At 37.6% G+C, this 19,801-nt stretch overlaps 1 protein-coding gene across 2 annotated transcripts in view; it reads left to right on the top strand.

Moving 5' to 3' along the window:
- The first annotated feature begins 1,850 nt into the window (after positions 1–1,850).
- The window catches only part of LOC117403271 (tyrosine-protein phosphatase non-receptor type 14-like), a 125,314-nt gene continuing 107,363 nt past the window's right edge, over positions 1,851–19,801 (top strand). For both annotated transcript variants that reach the window (XM_059024294.1, XM_034005299.3), the window contains exon 1: positions 1,851–2,379. The gene's annotated coding sequence lies outside the window, so the exon portion shown is untranslated. The remainder of the gene's footprint in view (positions 2,380–19,801) is intronic.

The following is a 19,801-nucleotide window of genomic DNA, read 5'->3' as shown; positions in this document are numbered from 1 at the left end:
CATGTATGTGAAAGACGAACACCATTTGATAATAAAATTAGATTGATTACAAAAAGATGCTTCTACAATATACTGTACATTGAATATATATTTAATTTGTATACACTGCCCTCCAACAAGTATTGGGACACAGGCCCCATATACCTACATCTTCTAATGGAATGCATGTATATACACAGAGAAAACATTGCATTGTTGAATTGCTACTATTATTTTATTAATTGTCGATAATATGGTAATCTAATCAAAATACAAATGACTCCACACTTGTTTTGTTTGCTGCATTGATTCATTCTTAAAATGCATTTTCTTAGACAAACTTAAATTGTATTTGCTCCTTAGCGTTAGTGAATGAATTAATTAGTGTGTTAAAAAGTTCACTTTGTTAGGAGAGGAAGTTCAAAGTGACTGTCCACCATCTCAAGTTAACTGTGACAGGCTCTATAGATGTTTTGTATTCACAGCTTTGTGAAAAGCCTACTCTTTCTTTTTTTGTTAAACTAATTACTTGGTGTAACCAGCAGATGGAGCTATTGTACTGTTTCATAACTAGCCAGGCCTTTAATCAGTTTAGACTTGCACTTTCTTGTGTTGAATCTTTGCTTGTTTGTTATAATTTAATTTGCGATATGTATATATTTTAAGTAGAGCATTATGATTAAAGGTTTATGTGCCTCAAGTTACTTTACATGTTGTTCAAACTCACTCCAATTGCCTAACTGTAATCAGACCATGCAAAGGTACCAGGTTGTAGCAGTTAATACAGAGTTGTATTTAAATGAAATCATAACTGAGTGGCAGGCAATATATGTAACACACTACAAGTACAAATGCAATCGTTTCTGAAGTGGTGTGGTTAGGGTGATTTCGCTTGAGCTCAGGAACTGCTCGTCAGTTCTAGTTGCCATACGTGTAACACAGTGTGGATTTAGCCTACATTACATACGTCTACAGAAGACAGCTAGACCCGAGGTGCAGTTCTTGAACTCATAGTCAAAGCTACTTATCAAAAACAAAAACAACAACAAAAACCCAACAGCTGAGTAATTGCAATAAGGATCACTCATAATGGTGAGAGGACAGTAAATATGTATTTAAAGCTACTTTTCTATTTTATAGAATTTTAATTATGCATGCCCTTGCCCAGTACTTGTTGGAAGGTGTAGACTAATGTCTCTATACACACACACTGTCCTACCAAAGAATAAATACGAGTCATCATCTGTGTGAGCAACCTTGCCTACTTGACACTGTTACAACATCAGGCAAGCCTGGGCACATAGCCTACAAGATAATGGAATATCACTGGAGCTATTCTGGGCCGTTTATCTTCAAAAACCTGCAATCAAGTAGCCAGTGTACATTACTGACACCTTGTACAGCAATGTCAGTCAAGGGCTTCATGTGGTGTCCCACCAGGGTGAGATCTGGACATTAGGAGCTGTGGCATCCCCCTCACCCCACCCCCCATAGATGGGTGCTATGTTGTCTTGATAATATTTGTCATGATATTCAGGTTTGACACATTACCTTTCTAATAAGAGGGGCTACATGACTCATAATATAGATTAAATATAAATGCCATAGTAATCCATTGTAATGACAAATGCTAAAAAGATTAGGATCTGAAGTTGAGCTTAATTTGTTTAGTATTTTAACTTAAACATATTCATTACCCATGGTGTAATTATTATTTTTTTAATCTCACCAAGAACTTAAGAAAAAATATATAAACTCCTTTATGAGCAAGGAGGGGGGTGGGGGGGCTGGTTTAGCAACTGAGAGCTACTTTTTCCCTGAAAAAAAATAATGCTTTGGTCTGGTGGATTTGCTTTCCTGGGTGTGTTTTTCTCCATCGTAAACCATTAAGGAAGCACCGACGTCTCAGCCTTCATTAGCTCTACATTCCTGGAATTCCACAGTTCTGATGTCATAAGGGACGGATCACACTTTTCTCTTTAAACCTATACGCTCCCTGTCTTGGGCGATTTATTATCAAAATGTACACATTGTAATTACCGGAAACACAGTGAACGAGGTCAAAAACTAGTTTCGGATTCCTAGGCAAGTTTTTCAAAGCATGCGCGCGCGTACCTTTTTTGGTACGAAAAAAGTTGGAAAGTTCTTGTCCCCCCACACAAAAGTAGTCATTGTGTGCTGTAATACAAACTTTGCAATTTGAGCTTCTTTCTAGCGGAGTAAAACGATTCGATCTTTGAAAAAAAGAAGACTCCATGTAGAAGATTTATGCACAGTATAACTAAGGGAACTTTCTTTGGATTGTGAAAACCATTACAATTTAAGGACTTAAACATTGGGATCTATGAGCTCTACGTAACCGAAGGAAAAGTACATACAAACGACATGTAACCAGTACTGGTAGGTGTTTCTTTTTTGTTTCTCTGAGCTCTATAGATACATACTTGCTTTTAAACGTTTATGCTTCTTTAAATCCGCTTGTACGTCCTGTGCTTTGCTAGCTTTTTACTGTTCACGTACTGTCTGTGCTGTACTGTCTAGTCAGAGCTTGCCTTTGCTTAAGTCTTTCTTTGGAAGACAATCAAAACAAGACGAGCCTATTTGTATTAACTTTAGCAGGGCTATTTCATGCGGAATAAAAAATCGGTTCAGGATAGTACTGGATTACTAATATAAACCAAAACAATGGCTATGTTACTGAAAAAGGAAGAGGTTTTTTTAGTTTTTTTTTTCTCTACACGTGCCGAATTAGAGAACACATGTTGTTTGGATTTGAGTTTGGGCCGAATGTTTGACTTGGGTCGTGCACTGTGACAACACAACAGACTGACCTGTCAATGCCTCCAGTGTTACACTGTTTATGTTTTATAATAATATTTACACTTTGGCTATTCTGAATAGGTGGTAAATATAATTTAATTATATTATTCATTTTGGTAGCTTTTATTTATTTTTTATTTATTTATTTTTTTCTTTTAAAATGTATAATTTAAAAGATTAAACAGTTGTGGTCGGTGAACAGACATGGACTTGCTCGGTAGTGAAGAGGACATCAATATCCCAAACCTTTGCTTTGCGCCTCAATGTGCTGATATTTTGATGGTTGTTCTGAAATTATTTTAACAGTTTTTGAATGTAAACACAAATTATCATGTCTCAACGAAAAGAGTAAATTTGTTGTTTATTGAAAAGGTGAATAAATCCATATAAGGACAGAAAACGAATTTGACAGAATTACCGTAACATAGGCCTGCAACATATTAAAGCCGGCAGTGTTTTGCATTATTGTCTGGTATTTTACAGTGTTTTCTTTTGCGCTCAGGTTTCAGGGGTAATATTCCCATCCTCCTGCCTACCTAATTAACCCTTTATCTTGTCTTGATTGCTCCCTGTTTGTAACTTACAGGAGGCCGGTATGTAGTACTGCATTCAGTATGATTGAACTATGAATATTTGAAAGTTTTCCTTGTAATGTGTTGCCAGTTGTTGCATCCAGTGTCCCTTTTTGTTTATGATGGCCTAATTAAACAATTTCAAAGCTAGAAGTGTTTTAGGAAGAATCTCAGCATTTTTACCTAAAACACTGTTTTTGCCCACTCAATTGTTAGCATTAATCAATTTAATTTGGTTTATATACATCTAGACAGAAAATAATTTATGAAACCACAAACTGCTTGTACATGTAAATTATATTCAGCTGAACTATGTACAGTATGTATACAGTTTGGTAAAATTGTATTTGTGTCTATCTTTTGAGAAGACTGAACCCTATGGCAATACATCATGGTCCATCTAGTACAGTTGGTCAGCCATTTTATTTAAGTAATATAATAAAATAATAAAGTTCCAGCAATTGCTCACAACTGATTAGACTTATTATAGGTTATCCAACCAAAAATAAGTCTCACCTTAGTCTGTAGGTCTTCAATTGATTAACATACTAAAAGAGATTCACGCAACCATAGGGGGAAAGCAGTTTACCTTAACCAGTTCACAGCATATTTATCATGTGATGTTTACATGGTTGTCATGTGATTATTATTATTATTTTTTAAATATTAGAAAAAAATAAAATGGCTGATTCAAACTCTCCTAAGCCCCTTTCACATTGGCATGCTGTAGCCGGGTCAGAACCGACCTGGTTCCGGACTCGGTATCATGCGGCTCGGCTATGCGATTTCACACTGCTTCGATAAAGCAGGGTTGACCTGGGTGACAGACGGAAGTAAACAATACGTATCAATATCCCGGTAGCAGCTTGTTACAGACGCTTCCATCCAAGCTTTTCTGGATTGAACCATCGGCCCAAATGTTGATTAGACCAAATGTTTCTTCATCCCTGCTGCAATCTGGCTCATGGTGTGTCTCAAGTAACAACAATATGGCTAAACAGAATAAACAAAAACATTCCTTGCGGAAGTAAAACCTTCACGCAGGCGTGGTTGTTTGTTATTTCGTTGGCCGTCATGCATTTTGTCTCGCTCAACCCGGGTCAAAGCGCGTCAACCCACATCCTGAGGTGGGTCACTGGGTATGACCCAGGTACATGGTTTCACTCTACGTGGGATTGCGACCTGGTTGAGCCAGAACCCGGGTTCAGACCTGGGTAGAAGAGCCAGTGTGAAAGGGGCTCTAGAAAGACCATTCTTTATTGCCATCGGGACCAGCCTCCTCAAGAGGTGGATACAAATACAATTTTGCAAACTGTATACAATACTGCGGATACTGTACCTAGTTTACCTTAATATAATTTACATGGTGACCACAGTTTGCTATTCTACCAATTATTTGCTGTCTAGTTGCAAGTAAACTTTACTAAATTGATTATTTCTAAAAGGTTAGTGTACAAAAACAGTGCCATTTTTTTAAGGTTAAAGTGGGCTATATATATATATATATATATATATATATATATATATATATATATAGGTAGAAGGATACATTTACAATTCACACTTTTTCCTCTAGACATATTAAAGGCACAGGTGCTGAAGAATGCTATTTTTGGCATCCATTTTATTATTATTATTTATTTCTTAACAGACGCCCTTATCCAGGGCGACTTACAATTGTTACAAGATATCACATTATTTTTACATACAACTACCCATTTATACAGTTGGGTTTTTACTGGAGCAATCTAGGTAAAGTACCTTGCTCAAGGTTACAGCAGCAGTGTCCCCCACCTGGGACTGAACCCACGACCCTCCGGTCAAGAGTCCAGAGTCCTAACCACTACTCCACACTGTTGACCAGGATCATAACTCAGTAACCAATTACCCTGTGACACTGACATTGAATATACCGTATAGTCTTATGCCTCGTTTCCACTGCAGGCTGAGGCTGGTGCACGTGTTTCTGTGTTTTTTCCTAATGTGGCCAAATTCGGAAGTTCTTGTCCTGCATCATCAGGTTACCGGGGGATTATGGGAATGTATTGTGCTACTGTTTTCTTTAAAACGCAGTAGTAGAAGTTCAGGAAAAAAAAAAAACTGCCCGAGCCATGGATGCTGCAATTGAAAAAAAGTTTTGTCGCTATTTTTATTTTAATGCTGTACACGATTGTAGACAGCATTCTCAAGACCCAATTTTCTGAACCAAAAAGAGGACAGATAGAAAGTGAATCTGATGGCTCCCATGTTAAAAACAATACATAAATCTAGCACCACTAGCAAGGAACTTATCTTTAATCATGCAGGATTTCCAAGCAGGTAACATTCGTGTTTTATCTATGCCAGAAACAAACATTCTTAACTTCAGCTCAATGCAAATAAAATATTCTAAAAGGGGGCAGACAAAACAAACAGCTAGGTTTTGTCACTGTTGCGTTTAGCCTGGGCAAAAAAGAATAATGATCTCTCCTGTAAACCTGTAACAACCCCCAAGACACATTTTACTCTAGAATCACTGTAGTGCTCTGATTGTTTACCAAAGCACGATTACTGTTAGCAGACACAGTTTCCTGCTTTCAGAGAGAACAGTAAAGCTTATATGTATTTATCTACAAAAACGTCACATACATGCTTTATCTACAAGAAAGAAAAAACAGCTTCTATAAGCTTCTGGTTTACTAAAGCTTTACGTAAATTATTATTTTTTTTTTAAAATAATATGTAAAACCCTACCTGTAGAGTGCTGTTCCATCGTGGCGTTCTCCACACAGGTACTATTCAAAAGACCTTGCAGCTCATTCACAGGCCAGGACCCTAACACACTGTCCATTTGTTCATAAAACCAAAAATAAATGGTCTGTTCCCGCTCCAATTGTTGCTGTCTTTAATTTTTCTGTAGTCCTGGCACTGTTGTGTTTTTTTTTTCATATTCTGCACAGTGCCCATTAATTGTTTTTGTATTTCCGAGTCAGCCCATACGGACAACAAAATTTTGTCTCCTTATTTTCCCCACATGCCACCACAATTTTGTTCGACAGCAGCCATTGTAAAGGGTTAAATGTTTTTTCTGTTCCCGTCGACTTCCTATCCAAGCACACGCCTCCCTGCTACATGATGACATAGTTCCTTTGTCATCATGCCTAGCCAGGGCTGTTGTGGCCAGCAGTGGAAACACCTCTTTTATGGCCGTGACTGGCCACAGCCGACGGTGGAAACCAGGCATAAGTTGTTGTTAGATAGCCTGGAGAAACTACAGAGAAGGTGATAACTACAGTGGTTCAGGAGTTCACACAATTACAATATGACATTTCTATTGGTGTCATTACACTTTGTTTCTACAGTTGGCTCTATTACATTAACAATAGGTACATGTTGACACATTATTAATCCAGAAGAGCAGTTCTGTGTGTGCAGCGAGTATCTAGAAGATAACTTGATTACTTTGAAACATCTGACCTCTCAAACATGGCACCTTTTCAGCCCATAACACTTAAAATAATGACAGTTAAGAGCTAATATTTTATGATTCTTCCTAAAACTGTTTAGGTATCTTCATATGTGATATCAAAAGAGTCTGAGACAGTGAGGTGGGGATTAGCCACTTTGTGCTTCTGCTGTAGAAAAACCTGTCAGGAGGTTTTGTCAGAGGTGTAACCAAGTCACTAAAATTGGGACTCGAGTCGAGTCGAGTCAGTGACATGCCAAGCTTGAGTCGAGTCGAGTCACTGAATTTGCCAAGTCGAGTCAAGTTGAGTCACCTATCTGGCTCGAGTCACTTCGAGTCATTAGTTCCGACAGTTCCAGACAGCTTCACAGGAAATCAGCAATCTATATATATAAAAATATCTGTGCTCAATTAGGTTGGATGTGCAGTAATGAATGATAACATAAATTAAACAAAGAACATATCTAAATATTTTCTCACTTCTTCTCAAGTGACATTACCCTATAGTTGTTTCAAGTGCCACATGAAAGAAAATTTTAGGTGGGATTTAATTTGATATGGAGACATGAAATAATAATATAGAATGTAGGCCAAGAGAAAAATAAATAAACTAGGGTTTAATGTACATGTAATTAATATAGAATACATGCTTTCATTTTTCTCTCAAACTTCCTGAGGAGCTTTCACTCTCCTTTTTCCTACCCCCAGCCCCATTATCCCCCTCCCACCCTACTTGTTTCTCTTTACCCCTCCCTCTACCCCATCATTAATTTTTCTTATGTACAAGAAAGTATCAGACTGCTGTCTGAGGTTTGTAATTGCACTTAAGCATCACCAATTCTGACAATAATTTGACACCAAGACGAGAGCGATGGGGTCTCATCAGCAGTCCCCCCCCGACTAAAAACACGCTCCACTGGTGCACTGGATGCTGGGACTGCTAAAACCTTCTTTGCAAGAGGATACAAGATGTTGAGCTTTGATTTATGAGAGACCCAAAAGTTCAGGGATGTCTTCTGCCTGTTCTGTCAGTTCCAGATATCTTATGAGTTGGGAGGCAGCTGTTTTGTTAGCATTATTGGGACGTCATTTCTTGTAAGAGGAGAAGAGTTTGGTGTACTTGTGAGGTGGCTCATCTTCATCTTCTTCACTTGTGCTTGAAGCAAAAGTATTCCTACCACTCACAGACTCAGCCTCCATCATCACAAGTTCTATATTATTGGAAATAAACAACATTAAGAACACAATTAGTTTTCTTTGATATTGATATAAATTGTCGCTTGAAATAAATAATTAATGGTACTTGCCTATTTTATGTATTGTAATGCTGTACATGTAATTGTATTTTAATAATAGAAATAGCCTGGGATAGCTAAATGAATAATGTACAATATAGTATTAGTACAGTGGTTTGCCAGTGAGCAAAAATAAGAGTAAATAGGTAGATAAATAAACAAGACACTTTAATTAGAGCTGCGGGCTAATTCAGCAATCAGAGTCATGTTGTTATTCAAGTTAAACAAGATAGGGGAAAGGTAATTGGATTGGAATTGGTACACAGTTAGCTTAGTTAATTTTGTTAAAAAAACAAAACAAGTACAGAAAATTCTCACCTTTCACTTTAAGACGAATGACCTCTTTCTTCTCATCTTCAACATTTACGTCAACAAGCCATTGTAAAGAGAAGGCAGGGTCCAGTACTGCAGCCACAGCATACACTGCCTCACCAAAAGGATGGATGTTATTGAAGTCAACCACTCCTTCCTCAGTCATTCCAACACTTTTGAAAATTCCAAGGTAGCGCTTCCGGATAGAGGATTGAAGCTCAGTGATAAGTGTCAAATACAGTTTTGTAAATGTCTACCCTGGGCAAGAACAGTGGGTATCACTAAACTTATTGTTGGTACTTCCTCACCTTGTGTCAGGTTGGTTGCCTCAGCAAATGGTAGCAGCACCTCAACAAGCTCTTTGAGCTGGGCCCATTCACGTACCAACAGCACAGTCTCTACATGGCCTGCATCTTTACATGTGTCAGGGAGCTGTTGATGGTCCAGTGATACAATGGATTGCATTTGCCGTAAAACTGAATTTCATCGAGTGGTATTAGGGGATGGAATACATCTGCCTTCGCCAAAGTTTTTCTCAAAAGCCTCTTTGAAGACAGTGCTGGAGTGAAGAAGCACTGTAACTCGGGTAGCCTTAGACATAGCAGATCTGACACCTAAGAATTGGGAAATAAATAACATTATCTTCAATTATTAAAAGTTATTACAATTCAAAACACAAAATCCCTATGCCTTTTACTGCTACAAGCATTTATATATTTGTATTTGCATATTTATAAATGAGCAATTTAAAGTAAACTCAGAGCCATGCATTTTCCTATACCTTTACACTGTTTGAGCCCGTCACCGACACACAGCTGAAGTGTGTGGGCAAAACAAGAAAGACGACACAGTCGTGTTGTGTTGAGGAGCAAAGAGTCTAACTCCTGCTGGTCCACATCTTCTAGGGACTCCCAAATACTGTTATTGTCAAGATCAGCAGCTGCATCTATGGATGATTCCATGTCATCTTCTGTCCACTCTGTGGTGCCCTCATCAGCATCTGGGAAAGATGTTGTGAATGCCTTCTTAATATTTGCAGCATTATCGCTAATGATAAAGTCAAGTTTGTTCTTGATTCTGTAGCCCTCAAATTATTCTATCAAAAGACAATGCAATCTGGTCTCCTGTGTGTCTTCCCATAAAACGTTCACATGCCAGAGTGTATGTTGACAATTTAATATCCTCACCATCATCTTCAATGATATGTGCCGTTACACCAAGGAAATCCTTCTGTCTGACCACAAATCCACTGTAGCGTTGACAGACTCACATTTTGCAAGTTTCTCAGTTATTTCTTGCTTCAGGCTACTTGCCTGGTGAGTGATCTTCTTTTTCATGCTCTGTCTGCACAAAGGCTTGTACCGAGGGTCAACCGTCTGCATGAAGTTCAAAAATCCTTGTGACTCCACAATTCTCAGTGGCAAGCTCTCACCAACAACCAGGTCCATCATGATTGATTCATGAATGGCCTGAGCCTGTGCACTTTTTGGTGAGTAGTATGTAGAAGTATTACCTCCCAAGGCTCCTGGCTTGGGTGACTGCATGAAGGAGGTTATTGAGGACTGTCCAGCTGTAGCAGTGTCTCTTGCTTTGTAACACTGAAATCTAAATAGAAAAGAAAAACGAAACAGTAATTAAACATTTAAAAGCACATCAGCCACGTTTCAGTTTTGTTTCAATGTTAATTTAAGCCGGTTCCATATTTTAATATCTATGTGTGTGTGTGTGTGTGTGTTGATTTGCCGCGACCTGTACGAGCTAACACACCACGTGCTGTAGTTGGGATACAGGTTTGTTATAGTATATCATGAAGGGCATTACAGCGGTGCGGTAATGTACTGTATGTCCATTGTGCTCTGAATCTATGTACTATTAATAATTACTATACCTTGGTCCTAAATATTCTCTCCCTGACTGCTCCAAAAAACTGTTCAAAACGGGAGACTTGGCAGATATGCATTATACAGACACATTTTTTTATACTGTTATGTTAATATTAACTTAAGAGTAAAATTACTTACCGGTCAGGGTGCTTAGTCTTCAAATGTCGGGTGAAGTTAGACGATGTTCCAAGTTTTTCGCATATTTTTGCTTTACAGTGTAGACAAGATGCAGCCTGCTTGTTCTTCTCCCGGTCAATAGTGTAATCTTTGAAAGGGAAAACCACCACCGCAGGTACTTTCAGTGTGATGCTTTCCATATTGTCGAATATACAGTTTTACACCGATATCTTCTTCCCACCTCATATTATGCTTGATTTCGGCTTGCTGCTTATGGCGTTTTGATCATAGAATGGTGCTATAGGCTAGAAAAGTGTTTCCTTAGCAACGGTCTTGACATTCACTGCACGAGCCTGTTCTGTTTATGCTACAAGATGACTGTTTGTAGAGGGGGGCTGCCGTTGTGCGCGTTTTGATTTTTTAAAATGTATTTTATCACAAAGACAATGACTCGAGTCAGATGGAAACTTTCATTTGAGCATTGACTCGAGTCAAGTCGAGTCATCAAAAATTGCGACTCGAGTCTGACTCGAGTCGAGTCATTGACTCGAGTCATTACAATTCTGGGTTTTGTGTGTTACTATCAAAATGTATTATAATGTTTTTAATGTTCTTCCAACAATGTAATCAATGGTGACCAATAAATGTGTCCACACTGGTACCAAATCCTCCTATCACATCAGGCTGTATAAGTACAAGATGGTTTATCGCCATCTTACCTTGCTTCTAGTCTGTAGAATGCTTTGCAGTAAAACTAAACTTTAGGCAAATGTTTGGTTCTCAGTTAAAATATTTGTTTAGCTTGGCTTTTTTCTGATGTACTTATGATTATTTATATTTATACAGTGCTCTATATAAAGGTTTGTGACACAGGTCCCTATTTACCTAAGAACATAATAAAAGTTTGAGAATGGAACTAGGGTGTTAGTCGATCAAGGCACATCCCTTGTTAGCAAACCATTCACCCTTACTGGGGAGATCTAATATAATAGGACAGAATCTATCATTTTTTTTTCAATGTTCCCAGTGTTTTAGATCCTATTGCGTTACCTCGTAGGTTATTCCATGCATTTATAACTCTGTAAAAAAGTGTATCCTACCTTCTTTTCTAAACTTCTACGCACCTTCCAGTTATGCCCTCTTGTTCTCTGTGCTGAATTTGAAGTAGTGTATTTGGTTAACTTTATCTATACCATTTAGGGTTTTATAGACTTTCAAAACTTTCTAAAACTTTAAAGATTGTTTAGAAACATTTTTCTTAGAACCATCAAGGATAAACTTCTAACCCTCTAAAACAGTGGGAAAAAAGCTTTGTGACCTGCACTCATGATTTAATTAATCATATATAATTATAACTTTATATAAACAATGCAGTCCAAATGAGTCAATGACTTCTGACCTAATATAACCACTGTATGTTCTGTTTTATATAATTTTCAATTGCAGCTGACAAACACTGCAAATTAAAAAACAACAACAACAACAACAACAACAAAAATATTGCTTTCAAATTATGTTCGTAGCTGAATTCTTTGTGTTTCTCTGAAGTTTGATTATGGATGCCATTCAGTAAAAATAAAACATTTTGATGGTCATTTATCTGAGTGTCTGGTCATTTCATGACAGAAAGTAGAGACAATACTTAGATTTAGTAAGCTTTTGCTTAAGTTTACCTCTTTTTTTCAAAATCAAAAAAAAAATGGCATTTGTTTCAGAATTTGAACATTGGTGTGTGTACGAGTATAACATTCATAGCCTTTTTATGTCCAGCTATGAAACATAAGCAGTTTTTTATTTCACTTTAAAAATGTGGAACAAACTCTGCACTTGAGCAAATTCTCTTTGAATATAGATTTTAATAAAATTTCTTTTCAAGTAAACTGCAATATTTATCCCTATAAATGTGTTACATTATCAACCACTACTGTACTAGCTTGACAAAAATAAAATGCATGTTGCATCACTGAATATAAAGTATACAGTTGTTCATTAGGACATGTTTTCATTGACTATTATAGTATTAAGTGTTTTTCTCCCAGAGTGAAAAGGGATATTAAATAAATACTTAGTATTCCTATTACTACACTTCCCTTGGGCGTAAAACGTTAAGGGTGTAAGTCGGAGTGGGTAGTTTGATGAAATCAGTCATATTAAAATTTAAAGACGTTGCAGCCAAGTTAGATTTGTGCTGTGCATGTGACTATATTATTAAGAGTTTTAAAGTATACCTGGGCAAGGAAAAGAACAGGTACATGGTTGGTTTCAAAGCTTCCAGTTAGCCGATTGGGCTAGTTAATGTTACCTTGGTAGTTAAAGATTGGTGCTAATTAATGTCTGTGAAATATTTAGTGTTGAATTGCATTTGATTTAAAGCTGGCCAATCCTGCATATACATTTTTCAGTTTGATTTGTGATTATTATTTAAAATTAAAAGTGAAAAATCTCTGTGGTCAAAAAAAGTTTAATTATATTGGCATGCAACACATTGTCTAGTCTAGGTGGATTTTTTTGTGGGAGAAATGCATTCTTCAAGTATCTCAAAACAATCACACTTCAGCCATTTCAAATGGACACATTAATGTTAACAACTCGGCTTAAAGGGATTCCTTTACCTCCTACGTTTTCAGAATATCAAATTTATTGGCTGTTTAATATACTATTATGTGTGTTCACTATTATCTTAGCCAAGGACGGTTTACTTGGCGCCATGACCAGGTGCTGCGATGTTTGGCCTTAGCATTGGAAGACAAGCGTAACATGACCAATAAGTTGCCACCTGTTCCATCAAAACATTACACACAAAAGACAACATTCCTCCGCCCAGGAGAGCAACCACCAAGAAAAGGTGTTAAAACCAATCCTCGCCCAGGACAACTGGAAGCTGCTAGAGACTGGAATATGCTGGCAGATGTTGGTCAACGGCTTATTTTTCCACCTGAGATTGCCACCACTAACCTTCGACCAGATATTGTCTTGTGGTCTGGATCAGCACGCCTTGTTCACCTGGTAGAGTTAACAGTGCCATGGGAGGACGCTGTAGATGAGGCGTATGAGAGGAAGAAACTGCGGTATGCTCAACTAGCCACTGAAGCGGAACAGCGAGGATGGAGAGTTCGGGTTTACCCAGTGGAAGTGGGTTGTCGAGGATTTGTGGCACACTCTACAACCCGGTTTCTCAGAGACGTCGGATTCAGTGGCCAAGAGTTGCGTCGCACAGTGAAGAACTTATCTGAAGCAGCAGAGAGGAGCAGCAACTGGCTGTGGTTGAGACGGAAAGATTCTGGCTGGGGACAGGTAAGTAAGCTGGGCTGAGTTGAGTGGGGGACGGAGGGGGGTGATGCTGGGACGCCAGAATCACCGTCGAGCCCTCTTGAGGTGTCGTGGGCTAGTCGACGAAACACTGAGGATGGAAGGTGCCCACTTGAAAACCCCAGAGATGTACCCTACTTAGCTCAATCCAGACGGTTGTCATGCTGATGCGCTGGGGAGGCCGCACTTTGGTTGATCCCCGGAGCCAGCATCGCAGCCGTTGTGTGTGCTGATGCGCCAGGGAGGCAAAATAAGCTGATCCCTGGAGCCAGCATTACACTTCAGCCATTAACACCAGACAGAAGGATATCTACATCATCATATGGAAGGAAACGTAAATGGATGGAGACGCATATGGATCACATTAGTTTACTGTAAAGCTACGTCTTAGTTGGTGCTTATCTTGGCGAGAGCCGAGTTCAAATCAGCATGAAGTTTTAATATCTACTCTCGTGTAATGGAAATCATAACCACTACTATTTGTCAGATCATTATTTACCATGCTTGTTGACCATTTTTCCAATCACTTAAGAAATTCAGATTTATGTTGAAAATGTCAGTTTTTCCTGGAGTAGTTGTTAAGCCGTATTAATTATGATCCCAGCAGAAACAACACTAGAACACCCACAATAGTATACTAAACCAGCAATACTTGAATATTACACAAATGCTTTAACAAACATCTTTGCTTTCTAGCTTGCTAAGACTGCCGGGAGTCACTTGCCTGGTTGAGCACATCAGTATCATATCATTCACTAGGCAAACGCTAGATAGGCCTCTCGGATTGAATTTGCCAATAGACAGAACCTTGTTTTGAATCATAATATTGTTACCCATTATGGCTGCCAGGTCATTTTGAATATTAAAAATGTAGTCTTTTGGGACTGCATTCATTTTATCCTTCTGGTATATTTAAGAAACTGGTAACAAAACAACTCATTTAAGTTCATCCACTTTACAGCCACTACTCTTTTATCACATATGTACTTCATGATTACAAACCATTCTTTCAGTCCCCTTTACATTATGCCCCTTGGGTGCTTTGTTTTGTTCACAAAAACCACCCACTCTGGTTAAGAAAGTTCTTAACTTTAGGAAATTTGCTATGAAATTGGCTATAGTAAAGCCTAATGTTGCATTTTGTGAGCCAAAAGATTGTGATCTTAAAGCAGATATGTGATTACCGGATAACATGGTCTATTTTATTGATCAGAAGAGATCTAATACAGACACACTTTAAACATTTTTGGACTGACATTTATTCCACATGTGATACCCATGGGTGATTTAGGGCATCACTAAATCCAATAAAAATACTGTGTTAGAGCAGTTTTTTTGTATTCAGCGGTATAAAGATATACCACAGTTGAGATCATTAAACATAGCCCACTGTATGTAAACAAAAACCCCTTGTACTGGATTAGTTAAAACAATTATTCGGCGGGATCTGTCAGAACATGCAGTTTCTCTTAGCATTTGTGTTTGGGAAAAGGTGAAGGCATATACTGCACAGTTGGTGGAGGTGTGTAGCAATATGTGGCATACTTTGTAATGTCAATGGTATGTTACTGAAATGATATGGTGCAAGGACTTCCAGACGCCAAACAGATGCTGGTTATCATCAGCAGGAATGTGTGTATTTGTCTGCTGCCTCAAGACTAACATTATAACATGAACTAGTGCTGTGTGTATTTTTTGGAAATTCATGACTCAAGTCCTTATTGACAGTCTTGTCTGTCTGTTTTTCAGTGTAGTTTTAAGTGCAGGGACACATGCTTCCTCCTCATCTGAAACATGCTCATCTGGGCATCAGGTTATGAAAGGTGCAAGTTATAGTTCAGTACCCTTATAACAGTTTACCATTGTAAAATTTAGCAGTGTGTAATAAAGCATCGTGAAAGCTTGGTAAAGCATATATAAACATTGTAATGTTCAGAAAAGCATATTCAAAAACATGGCAAACCATGGTAAAGTATGTTAAATGCATAGTATAACCATGGGACATCTTTTTTATTATTATTATTTTTTTTTTAAATAGGCCTAAGTTTTTGACTATTGCTGTTGGAAAATGTTTATACTTAGACCTGAGTATACTGCTGCATTATGCAGAAATTCCAGAGAACAAAACACAATTTATGTACGTCAAGTAATTTTGCCATATGTGTTCCACAGTGCAGTTTAAAGGTTGAAGAAGCAGTGGATTTATAAATCTTTATTTGCAGCTGTAGAACAATGAGCAAGCCTGTTGCGTTGTTGGCAGACAGGTACTAGAAATTCAAATACTGTGTTGGTTCTGTAAACAGCATATAGTAACCAGATACAGCCACGTACAATAAATCAGTTGAGACATTGCTGTAGAGGCAGTTTTGAATGTATGTAATAGAACCTTCCAAGCTAAAGTCCAAATAGAACACTTTTGCCTATTAAAGTGGCCCAGCAGGATCCCGTATCTGCATAGGCCAGGTTAACTGATCAAAGGAGGGGAAAAGCGTTTATAGATTGAGTTTGCAGAGACAAGCTGGCTGCTATTTACAGAAAGCCAGTTTCCTGGGAATTTAATGATATGTTTGTGAAAGTGCTGCCAGGAAATGGTAAGGCAACATCCTTGTGCCAAATCCAGCTGAATGAGATTGTGAGATACTGTGTTGAAGACTGCTCTGACTGGAGCATGCACATATAACACAATTAAGGGGGCTAACATTGTTTACAGAATAGTGTAAGATTCAGGTTAAAAGAATGATGTGATAGGCAAAAAAAGAGTACAATTCAATACTAATTACAGACCTATTGTTCCGGTTGTTACTGTGTAACCTACTATTGCTTGCAGGTATTCACATGAACCACATAATAAAAGTCATTCGTGCACAAAATGTTTAATGTGACGAGGTGCTTACCACAAAGGAATAGAATATTAAATATGATTTTCTCTGATACAGCTGGTTGTAGTATCCACTTGTCTCCAGTAACAGAAACCGGTCTGGCAGCACAATCCTGTAGAGCCTTTAAATTTTGACAGTTCAATAAAGTGAACTACACGGCCAATTAAAACCAATCTTTATTGACACATCAGTGTCTTCATCAGGTTACAAACTATCAATGTTAGCAACACCACGATTCATTGTGTTATATATTCTAAAAATAAAACGGTGATCAATACACAAGTCATTTATTTTACAAGTTGGAAAATGTAAAGCATTGTGGATATTGCAGACAGAAATGTATGTGCGAATGCAGCCTTAGTGTGTATGTAGAGATCACTATTTGGCAGCTAGTTGCATGCACGGCCTAATCTGGACACTTTAAAATGCTAACATTTCTTTAACAGCCAGAAGTAAATAGGGGACTGTAACAGAAAGACAATGATTCTTGGTGGTAAATCTCCCTTCCGACCTGTGAGGGCGCTAAGTAACAGGAACAGAGCACCCGGGACTGCTTGGCCTGACACTTCATTCCTAGGGTTTAAAAGATTTCGGTCATTTAGAAAAGGGGCATTAACTCATCGACCCGGAAGGGAAATTATGTGGCAGCCGCGGATTGGAGGAGCGGATGCAATCGTTTACCAAGGGGTCATGAGTGACAGTATAAGTAGGGGACAGAGCGACGCAATCTGTTCCTTTGTTTTGGTTAGAGAACGACCTGGAAGGACCTGTGTTTTGTGTGGAGAAAATCGTGAGTGTTTTGTTTTGTTTATTGTCGTGTCAAAATAATACTGTTTGTGATTATTTAGACAGATAAACACTATCCAGGAGCTGTCGCTAAAGGCCAGCACAAACCTGGACAACACTGCACTTTGTTTGCATAAAGTACTGTATTTTCACCACGAGCACTAGAGCACACACTGTGGACGGGTGTTTGTGTTTGTGTTTGTGTATGTGTTACGTGTGGGTGAACTAAAACAGGACTGTTATTATTTCAGGGCAAACCCGTGGATTATAAATAAGCAATACACACCGCTGTATTGCTTCCCATTGAGATTGTTATTTACTGTTGTTAGCCATCAGGCATTTGGATTACAAAATACAACCATTAAACAACATTGCACCTGGATTATAATTGTCTGTCTGTTTATTGAACACCTGCACCTGCACACTGTTAACCACTTTACCACAGGGACCAAGAGTGCCTCAATTGATATTCAGTTATTTTTTTTATATACATGTAGAAATCCCTCACAGATAGACTTGTTTTTCCTCTTGCTAATTTAGAGACTGTCGCGGAAATTCTCGAAAGGGGTTAAATCGGTGCAAGGCAAAAACACATTGTGATACATATTTCTCATTTGTGCCAAATTTCTGACGGACGCAGACATTTTCTTTCCCTTTGAATAAATGTAAAAAAATGTGTTCAGATATTTGTCCCAGCACTAACTTTTTATACTGTTTCTCCTAAAATACACAGAAGAAAAAATTATAACTTTAACAACATTGTGACATCAGGGGCATAGCGTAAATTAGGGGCATAGCGTGAGTTCCGCCCTCGGTACAAATCAGCTAGATACATTTTTAAAAAAATAGTACAAAAATATATCTAAAGATATATTTTTTTAAATAATGTGCCCACTTACATTTCTAACCCTTTGCTGCCGACATGCTCTAATTTTGATACTATTATGTCGATTACAAAACGCATCATATCCCAGCCGTCCAACCAGCAATCCGACTACAGTGAATGCCTCCATGTAATTTGTTTAGGGCTGGGGTGGGTGGGACATATATATATTTTTTAACTACAAGGATGATTAACTTGTGTCCGCCATTACAGCCGCATTCAATGGGGTACTCCCACATTTGAAACGTCTGTATCTCCCCTTCTACACGCCCTAAAGTGCTGATCTATAACTCATCCGAAAGCTAAGAATTGGGAATAATTATTCGCTTTTTAATTTTTTTAGGTTTGATTTAAAAAAAAAAACTTATGCTTTTTAAAAAAATACTTCTGGAATGCTATGTGTGTGTGTGTGTTTGATTGCAAACAGACATCTGAGATAACCTTTTTTTTTTTTTTTACTGTTATTTTAATTATATTTGTTTTTATTTTATTTTATGTGCTGTTTTGAAAATGTTTCTCCGGACGGAGGTGGAACTAATGTAAATGAGTTGCACGCATCTGATAACTTCAGGTGTAACTTCAGTATTTTAATTATTATTAGTGTACTTTCCCTATGTTTTCTTCGTTTCCATGCATGCAAAAAGATGGATAATTATTTAGATGTAGTTATTACTTTTATTATAATTTAGCTATTTTTTATTGGTAGTACGTTTTTGTCATTTGTTTTGTCTTTTTTTCTTTACCATTTATACATAAATCATTTTCTTTTATCACAAGCTAGATAATATTACATTTCCAGTTTCATTCCACAGCTGACCTGCATTCACCATTTCAGCTCTTTTCTGTAAAATAGATGCATTACAAAACCCTGTATAGCTGCAATTATACAAGCAATTTCAATTCTGATTTCTGATTTGAAATCCATGTAAAAATATTACATTTGTATGTTTTACAAATATTAGTTATTATATAATTTTTAATATTTTTTGGGAGGCGTGGCTTATATGTGAAAAAATATAACACATACCACAACCAAACATATTACATCATTGGAAAGGTCTACTTAATGCCTTTCTGTTGATATATTTGGTTTTTAATTTCTGATTTACGGTTACCAAACTACAAGCGCTAACACAAAGTTGTCATATATTCACGCCCAAATATGGTAATTCCCCGTAGGTGGCATAGGGTTAAGAGTGGCATATAATCGACATGTTTTCATATTATTATTATTTTTTATTTGCCATTTCTTTGTAACATTATTGCGATTTTAGGCTGTTTATAATTTTGACAGCCGGGGTATTGAAACATTGGTCAGTTTCCCTAGTTATGCCGCGTGTAGCGCCAGAATTGGATCCGACTCCAGTGAATTCGGATCCCATCCGAACATGTATAGATTAACACATTTAATGATGTAAACACAAGTAACTGGATGACAGTTTTTTAAAGCAATTTGAAAACAAACTAACAAACGTTATCATAAATATTTTCTTTTTCGTTTTTTGTTTTTTGTTTTTTTAA

The sequence above is a fragment of the Acipenser ruthenus genome, chromosome 5, assembly GCF_902713425.1.
Source record: "Acipenser ruthenus chromosome 5, fAciRut3.2 maternal haplotype, whole genome shotgun sequence".
NCBI classification, from domain to species: domain Eukaryota; kingdom Metazoa; phylum Chordata; class Actinopteri; order Acipenseriformes; family Acipenseridae; genus Acipenser; species Acipenser ruthenus.
This window is presented reverse-complemented; position numbering and strand designations above follow the sequence as displayed.